The sequence below is a fragment of the Sorex fumeus genome, unplaced genomic scaffold, assembly GCF_029834395.1.
Source record: "Sorex fumeus unplaced genomic scaffold, SorFum_2.1 ptg000048l, whole genome shotgun sequence".
NCBI lineage: Eukaryota > Metazoa > Chordata > Mammalia > Eulipotyphla > Soricidae > Sorex > Sorex fumeus.
Genome location: NW_026606105.1, coordinates 9,451,224 through 9,460,570, shown reverse-complemented (window position 1 = coordinate 9,460,570; position 9,347 = coordinate 9,451,224).

Here is a 9,347-nt window from a genome sequence, read left to right as displayed (position 1 = left end):
TGTTGAAAAATCATTGAAACTTCTCATTAATTTACAGGTTTCTGTCTAATTCAATGTTCCACCCACAATTAGATTTTTTCTTTCCAATTCTGGAACCTGTCTTATTCTACTTACCTGTCTATTCAACTAACCATTTTGTCATGCAAAAACTAAATAAACCAAAAAGAGCCTTTTCCCTTCTTACTTGATTCTTTTGTACATATTTAGCAATTAGCCTGTACAGGAAGCTGACATATTTCAAAATGGGAATGCGTGTCAATGGAAGTGTGTCATAAAGACCATTGGTGAATCTCTCCCCAGATAATGCTAGTTATATTCTCTTGAATGGAGCTCATCAGAATTTTGACAACAACTTTCTAGATAATTCAAAGTACCTGGAGGTTTGAGTATCATTGATCCAGTAGTCTGTTGATAATTGAGTGCCATTTGAGACATTGATATGAAAATCTGTTTGGTAATTCCTGGGGACAACAATCTGAACACTTGTCATAAAGTAAAGGTTAGTAGCTGAAAATCGTGCATGGTTTTCTGAAGCCTTTGCAGTAGGGATACTTGGTAACCAGTACTATGTTAAAATAATACTATAAAGAAGAGAGAGGAGCTAGAGAAGGAGAAAATAGAAGAGGAGGAGGAGTAAGAGGGTAAAGGAAAAGAAGGAAAAGGAAGATCATCTACTTAGATGATTTCTAATCACACTTGCGAAGATTTGGGGTCAGAATTCACACTAATTATATGAACATAAATAGGAAACTTAATTTAAAGTGGTTCCAGGTAGGTGGAGTCTCGTCACCTGGTAAAAATAAAAGCCGATTTTCTTTGGAGTAACCCAGTTTAAATCTAGGTCTTAAAGAATTTCCATAGATAAGTTTTTTAAGATGAGTTCAAAATAAAATTTCACAAAACCTATACAGACACAAAGCAGCATAAGTCCCTGGGACAGGAAAAAATCCTGCAGAATCATTCTGCAAATTCTCAGATGTGGAAAATATTCATAAGAATATAAAATAATTATATTAAATATATTTTTAAATAAAAAACTTAAAAATAAAAGTGTATTAAGAGTAAGTGGCCATCAAAACAAGTCATTTTATAAAAGAAAAATCAAACTTCCAGGAAAAAATATGATAACTGAAATTAGAAATGCAATAGACAGACGAAACAGCATTGCAAGGGTCAAATGTGAATTATAAAGATTCTGTTTCAAGGGACGACTTGTGCTTCTACAAGCAGGTGGTCCTCAGAGAGCTTCCAGCTGTCAGCTTTTTCGGGGTCCCCTCGGATTCTAGAGGCCATCTTTGTGCTCTTAGTGACTGAACAAGGAAGATACCTTGGCCCCAGCTCTTTTATTCCAATAAAAGACAATTCTAATGGGAAATATCAGTCTGAGTTCTCTGCTAGATTAGCCAGGTCTTTGTGAAGATTCCAAAGCAATTTGCCTTTTTCCTCTGCTTGGTCATGACTCTTTTGACTCTTTTTCCTTACATAGCTCTTGATCTCTCACAGGGAGGTTAATACCTCAATCCAAACTCAATTTCAGCATCTGCTTCAATGGAACCCAACATGCGATTTAAGAAATTAAGCACAACTGAAAGGAGACCTATTAACTTGCAACGTAGATCTGAAGTGACGGCCACAGAGAGACAAACACAAGAGTTGAAAAATCGTGCGGATTGGAAGCCGGCCTCACATGCTGGGGGAAAAGGCAGCTGAGATAGAGAAGGGACCACCAAGTAAAGGATCCTTGGAGGGCTTGCTTGGTACGGTTTATGTGTGCTGAAAGTCGACTATAGACCAAAGATGATGGCCACTTAATACCTGTATTGCAAACCATAACACCCACAAAGAGAGAGAGAGAGAGAGAGAGAGAGACAGAGAGACAGAGAGAGAGACAGAGACAGAGAGAGACAGAGAGAGACAGAGACAGAGACAGGGACAGAGTAAAAAGGAATGTGCCTGCCACAGAGGCAGGGCTGGGAACATTGATGGTGGAGAATGGGCACTGGTAGAGGGATGGGTACTCGATCATTGTATGACTGAAATGTAAGCACAAAAGTTTGGTTAAGTCTGTAACTGCACCTCATGGTGATTCATTAAAATAAAAAAAATTTAAACTATCACTACAGAAAAAAAAGGAAAAAATAGTGCAGAAAGGTCAGAGAGATAGTACAGTGGGGAAGGCACTTGCCTTGCATGCCACTGACTTGTGCTCTATCCCAGATGTGCTTAAGTACCACCAGGAGATAGACATGAGTGCTGAGTGCAGAGGTAGGAGTTATCCCTGAACACTGCTGGGTGTGGCTCCCACCTCTAAAGATAATTTAAAAATAGAGCTAAAATTAAAAGGGTAGTGCAGACAGAATAAGGTCTGGTATAAGAGGAATTGGATATCCGTAAAGACTTAACAGAGGGAAGGGTCTCATTTAGGTAATATTTGAAAAGAATGGCAGACAACTTCCCAAATTGATGAAACACATTCACACTCAATTTAAGAAAACACAATGAATCTCAAATAAGGTTAATAAATACAATCCTGAGTTTATTAGATAAAGTGAAGACCCTAGGTATCAAGAAGAAAAGTCATATTACCTGTTCAGATAATCAAAAACCAGGAAAATAGACTTTGATATAAAACTGTCAAAATAAATTATTATTATGCAACATGATAACTAATGCTTCAGGCAATAACATTGCAATATGTAAGTGTACCAAATGAACACCTCGATACATTGTATATATTTTAAAAAGTTTTTTTTATTAAATCACCAGAAGATAAACAGTTACAAAGTTGTCCATGATTGGGTTTCAATCATACAATGTTCTAACACCAGCCCTTCACCAGTGGACATTTGCCACCACCAATATCCCTAATTTCCCTTCTTCCAGCCCCAACCCTTAGTCTGCCTCTATGGCAGACACTTTTCTTGTTCTTTTTTTTAAATTTTTAATTGAATCACCATGACATACAGTTACAAAGCTTTCATGTTTGAGTTTCAGACATACAATGATCAAGCACTCATCCCTCTATCAATGCACATCTTCCACCAACAATGTCCTCAGTATTCCTATCCCCATCCCAAACCTTCCCCTGCCTCTATGGCAGACAATTTCCCTCAAACTCTCTCTCTACTTTTGGACACTATGGTTTGCAATACAGATGATGAGAGTCTACCACGTTTGGTTCTTTATCTACTTTCAGCACACATCTCCCATCCCGAATGATACTTCCAACCATCATTTGCTTAGTGATCTCTTCTCTATTTCAGCTGCCTTTTCCCCCAGCTCATGAGGCAGGCTGACAACCATGGAGCAACATTCCTGGCCCTTGGGCAGATACTTTTCTCCTCTCTCTCTCTCTCTCTCTCTCTCTCTCTCTCTCTCTCTCTCCCTCCCTCCTTCTCTCTCTCTCTCCTCTTTCTCTGTTATTATTATGATTTGCAGTATAGGTATTGCAAAATTATCACATATATCTCTTTACCTACTTTTAGCACTCAATTCTTGTCCAGAGTGATCATTTACAAATGTCATTGTATCATTGCCATAGTGGTTTCTTCTCTGTCCTATCTGCCTCTCACACTGGACATCTTAAATGCACATGATTATATTTGTCAAGTATATATCAGTTCATAAAATGAAACTAAAATAAACCAAAATTGTATACCCAGCAAAACTATCTTTAAAAATTAAGAAGGAAAGACAATTATATTTTAATTCTCTAAAGTAAAACTTAGAGAAAGACCCTCATATAACCCTTTTTCCTGCATAACAAGTATTTTAAAAATCCTTCCCAGCTCCTGTTCTTACTAAAGATCTTACTTTCCTCACAAGCTTTAGCATGTTTCACACATTCTTCATTGATTTTTCAAATGCATGATGGCCGTAGCTGAGAAGAGTTTAAGGTTTTCTTAAACCTGGGTAATGTAATCATAAATTCTGTTGGCTTTCAGCTTCATAATGATGCTGTCTACTGTGCTTTAAAAAAAATTAATCTTCATCTCAGGAACTCAGAGATTTAGCTACTTCTACCTCTTTTCATCATGTCATTACTGATTATAGTTGTTATTTTAGCACTTTCCAAAGTAGCTTTATGGATAGATTGTGGTGTCTTTTTCTTTTTTCCTACATGTACCACATTACTTATTTATTAGCATTGAACTTACAGCCAGTTATAACTCGTACCTGACTAAAGCTGATCTAGCACATATTTCTCAAAAAAAATGGTGGATCACGACTTTTTCTCAGTTAGGAACACTCAGCAGGACTTTGACACTGTGTTTATGGGACATTTTTTAAGCATCAGGAATCATTACAAACAACAAAATTGCCAACAACAACAACAACAAAATAACACACGAAAATGGAGTGAGGGAGAATCTGGCACTAAAGAGGTCACAAAAAAGAAAGCTTATTTATGATAGACAAGTTGAAAGAAGGCAGGATGTTTTCTTGTTCAGCCTTTGTTAGAAATACATACACCACGCAAGTCCAAATTTTGTTGCTCTGCACAAGTCCATGATGACAATGAAAGTTCTGTGAACATAGATTTCAGGACTGCAAATCCATTAAAATAAGTAGGCAAGTTCACAAATAAGCTATCTGCAAATAAAGAGGATCAACTCTACCCCTAAAACACTGCCCCAAAATGACATGAAAAAGAACTTACTGGTCAGAAGGAAGCTATTCTAGGGTTTACACATAGTTAAAGAAATGAGGAAACAGCCTTATTTTCAATATTTGTCCAATAGGTATGAAAGTAGTATACTGCAAAATAATACAAGGATTGTGCCTCATTCCAAACAGTAAGGCCCATATGATGTCCTCTTCCACCCACTGGACTGACAAAAGTTAGAATCAAATCATATCAGATATTAGAGTGAGTTTGGTGAAAGAGGAACCAACACATATATTGCTGGTGAAAGTGTAAATCAATACAGCAATTTAGATAGAAGTTGGTCAATACCTAGAAGGTCTATGACATGCATTTTAAAGTGTGGTTCCCAGGATGGCACAGATTAATACCCTGTGAAACAACTCCGCAGAGTTCTCCTGCTTCCTATGATTTGAGGGAGGGTCTAACTGCACTCAATTCACCCATCACATTCCAATGTGTCAACAGAAACTTCGAGCTATAATACCAAGCCAGAGCTTCCTCAATCTATTAATAGAAAGCCAAGTTCTGGACCTAAAAATAGGTTTTCCTAGGCCAATCTTCTACCCACCCACTTTCCTCATCTCAGTTTGGCTCCCTTGTTGCCACTCTCAGTACCCAGAAAAGGCAAAGTGAGTCACAGAAATATGTGACCAGCCACGTTCGTCATGATGAGATGGAAAAGGTCTCCTCTCTGTTATCGTCTCCCCACTTGGCCCAAGTTATATTTATCTTCTATTCAAACTTTAAACCCAGTTTGAGGTTTGATTCTAAGTTTGGGTCAAAAGTTATACCTCTGAGCTATTGATAACATCTATCTCATATGAACAGAATTATGTTACCTTTCTGCAAACACTCAGGCACAGCTAAGCACAATGAGACCAGCATCTGAGAGCCCAGCTGACTCAGCAGTGCCAAAGGTGAACTCTGGGCAGGCCACACAGAGACACTTCCTCGCTCCTAGTTCTTGCTGGCCTTTTACTAGCTTAGGGAGGCAATTGTAGGGGAGACCAAGTGCTGAATCATCTGAAAATTCCTAGGGTTCATGGAAGAAGATAATTCAAAGAGATAAAAGTCTAAAAGAGACAGAAGAAAACAGGGGTAAGTGTGAAGAGAAAGCAGGAGAATTAAGTAAATGACAGACTGAACAATGAAATACTCCCTGGCTCTGTTTCCTGCTCTGATCCCGCCATACCAAAGAAGAGCTACATCCTCCAGTCAGGACAATGAATGTGCTTCCTCCTGAGAAAGGGAATGGTCCTTGTCATCAAACACTGTCCTTGGAAACCTAACCAAGGAAGACTCCCATCTTTTTTTTCTTTTTATTTATTTTTTTGGTAACAGAGTTCTGTCAGTCCATTAAGGCTCATGTTTGGTTTGTGAAAAGTTTTCAGCTATTTGCTTGTGATCGTAAGAAGACACAACTTTCATATTGTCATCTGTAATAACATCTATATACACAGGACTAAAACTAAAATCACATGAAATAAAACACATTCCAATATTTTTTTTATCCACTGCAATGTCAACCCTTCCATATATTCTGATTGTTTAAAAATTGTTGGTCAAAACACACCAGAATGGTCCCCAACCCTTGGATTATATGTTTGTAGGGTATAAGGTGAAAGTAAAATGCATATTTATTTACCCGGACCCACAAACCTAGAACTGTACATTGCCCATTGTGAATGCGCTTTGCTATGTTGAGTGGACAGCAACAGTCCTTCAGATCTTTAAGAAAGGAAATAAATAGATGGAGAACAATTGGGATAGTGGGGGAAATGGAGGTGATAAAATTCTTATAGACCCCCACAAGAGCTGATAGCGAATATTTCAAATCAACTATTTGCAGCAAAGAACATCATTTGGAAATGAGAGAGAAATGCAAGAAATGGGGAGTGGTTACTTCCAAGAAGGAAAACTGACAAAAAAAACAGCATGGAGTACTATTTGTCAATAAAAGACTTTTAGTACTCTAACATCTTAGCTATATATGCAATTACTGAAAAAAAATTAATTTCATTTACTGCAAGGAAATTGGTTTTCCCAAAACACCCTTTCTGCCTTCCTCTTTCCCCCACTTTGCTATAAATGTACTCCCTAACTCAAATTGACTTTCTCCAGAACATACTCTCTAGTTCGACCTACATCCCTGTCAAGACTGACCCTAGGGTAGGATGGCTTAAAATATTGCACATGGTGTCACAAATGCCATTCAACTGTTTTTTTTCCCTCTCCTGCATTTATTTACAATTAAACCATATCACACCACTACAAAAAAAATCTGTCTTACCCATTAAAAGCCTGATAACTGAGCCAGAAAATGAGGATAGGGCACTTTTTCAGCCCTTGTGGTCTCAAAATAGGTCATTTTTAATATTTCCCTCTTTTTAAATGGGAAGCGTTTGTCTTTAAACCATTTTAAACCAGCCAAAGCACCGAGAACTATGTACCCATCGGGAAACTGAAGTCGCCATCTGTTTTGCACTAATATTGGGGAGAGACGTTAATGATGAACAGTCTGGCATCTCCGATTCCCAATACTTTTCATTTAAGAAATATTAAACATTTTGAAACAGACGTCTTAAAGAACTGCACAACAGCCTGGCGGCGGCTTGCACAGTACCCCTCCATGGCTATTTTTATCCCTCCTTCTAAAAACAACAGCAGAGAGGGAGGAGGAGAGCACATGTGCCCCCACCCCCACTCCGGGGGGCCAGGAACTCTTCCTCCAAATTGCCAAAAGATCGAGCAACAGCTGAGCCCATTGGAAGACACTATCAACTTGTGCCACCTGCCCAGGCTCATCAAATGACAGGCGATCCTGTCACCATCCTCACAAATAATGACTTGGATCAGTTTGAGATGAATCGTCTTCCTTCCTTTTTCCTTATCTGGATAGTGGTAAGGGGCCTTGAGCACTTGGGCAATGGTCAGGGTGCAAGTACTACACATGAAAGTCACCACATTCTATAAACAACACTATTGTTTATTTTTCATTTTTAAATCACAGTGAGATACACAGTCACAACGTTGTCCATGATTAGGTTTCAGTCGTACAATGTTCCGATACCCGTCTCTTCCCCGGTAGACATTTTCCACCACTAGTGTCACCAGTTTCCCTGTCTCTCTGTCTCTGTATTTCTCTCTCTCTCTCTCTCTCTCTCTCTCTCTCTCTCTCTGAACCCCTCCTCTTTCAGGCATTATAGTTACCACATGAATTTAAAGAGCACAGTGGGAAGCCTCAGAAAAGAAGATTTATTTCATGGACAAAGGCAATCTCTGGAGTGGTCCAGAGGAGGCAGCTGGTTTCGGATTCTGCTCTGCACTCACTCTCTGGGTCACTTGCTGGAAAGACGTTCATGCCACTGTAGGGCGCCTGTGTGGAGTTGAACGAGAGGAAGTGATGCTTGCTTGCCTTCTCTTAAGGATCATTATGAGATGCAAGCATGTGAAAGAGCTTTAGGAAAAGCACCGGGTCTTATACCAAGGGCCCCATTATGGTTTTCTATGTAATTTTTGAGATTACTGCAGGTATTTCTCTGGAATGAAGAAGACACTTAGATTGCCCATGTGAGTGTGCACTGCAAAGAGGTGCACTCAGTGTGGACCCCTTACAGTTCAGCTGTCCCTGCTACTCAGACCCCTCACTTCCTGTCCGAAAGAGTAAAAGGAACTAACCACTTACCTCTGGGTCCTACCTCCAAGACTGTCTCTTTGTCTCTCTCCTGGTACTTCCAGGAAATCGCTCTGCAGAGTGTGAATTATACAACAGAAGCATCAGGCCAGCAGCATGAATAGGGTAGAAAGTGGGGTCATCTAGAGATGACAGACACCCTCCGGGGACCTCAGCTCCTGACATTGTCAGGTCTTCCCATTCTTTCAAGAGATGTTTTCATCTGAGTTTTAGGAGAAATCTTGGATGCTCCCTAAAGTTCACCAATAATGGTTAAATGTTCTGGCTCATCTATGAGATCAAGCCAGAGACTTGTGGGCTGGTGCTTAGGGGAATGACACCTCTGATAACGGAGTGGACATCCTTGGGCTAGCGAAGACCAGGTCTCAAATATCTTACCTGCACTTCATCAGCTATTTGACGTTGAGAACGTTTATTGTTCATTCATTTTAAGACCCAGTTTCTTCCTCAACTGTGAAAGGGGATAATTATAGCCCCACAAAGCTCTTGAAAGAAATAATCAGATCTTAGCTATTGCATGAAGATTACCTGGGATTCACTAAGCACTCAGTAAGACCATTCCTTTGCCCTTAAGGCCAGTAAATTAGTAGTCTAACTGCTAGGATCCTTATTGCTGAGACCCAGAGTCAAGCTGTCTCACCACACTCTTGTTCCTACAACTCTCCTTGTGAGAGATGGAAGGTATGATTCACCCAGGGTCTAGAAGTAAAGCTCTGGACACCTGCTCTTGATTTCCCTCTTGCTGTCCATCAGACCCGCTGCCCAGTGGAAGTATCACTTTTCATCTCTGCAAGATAACTGACAACCCGTGTGGACTGAGAGAGTAAATTGTACCTCCAATTGCAGACTGCTCATTTAAGACACCCAGAGTCCACGACCCTCCTCTCACCTGACCTTCTGGTGCCTCTGGAGTGAGTTTAAAACACTGTTCTCCCATTCATCGATTTGCTCGAGTGGGCCCAGTAACGTCTCCATTGTGAGACTTGTTGCTACTGTGTTTTGCAT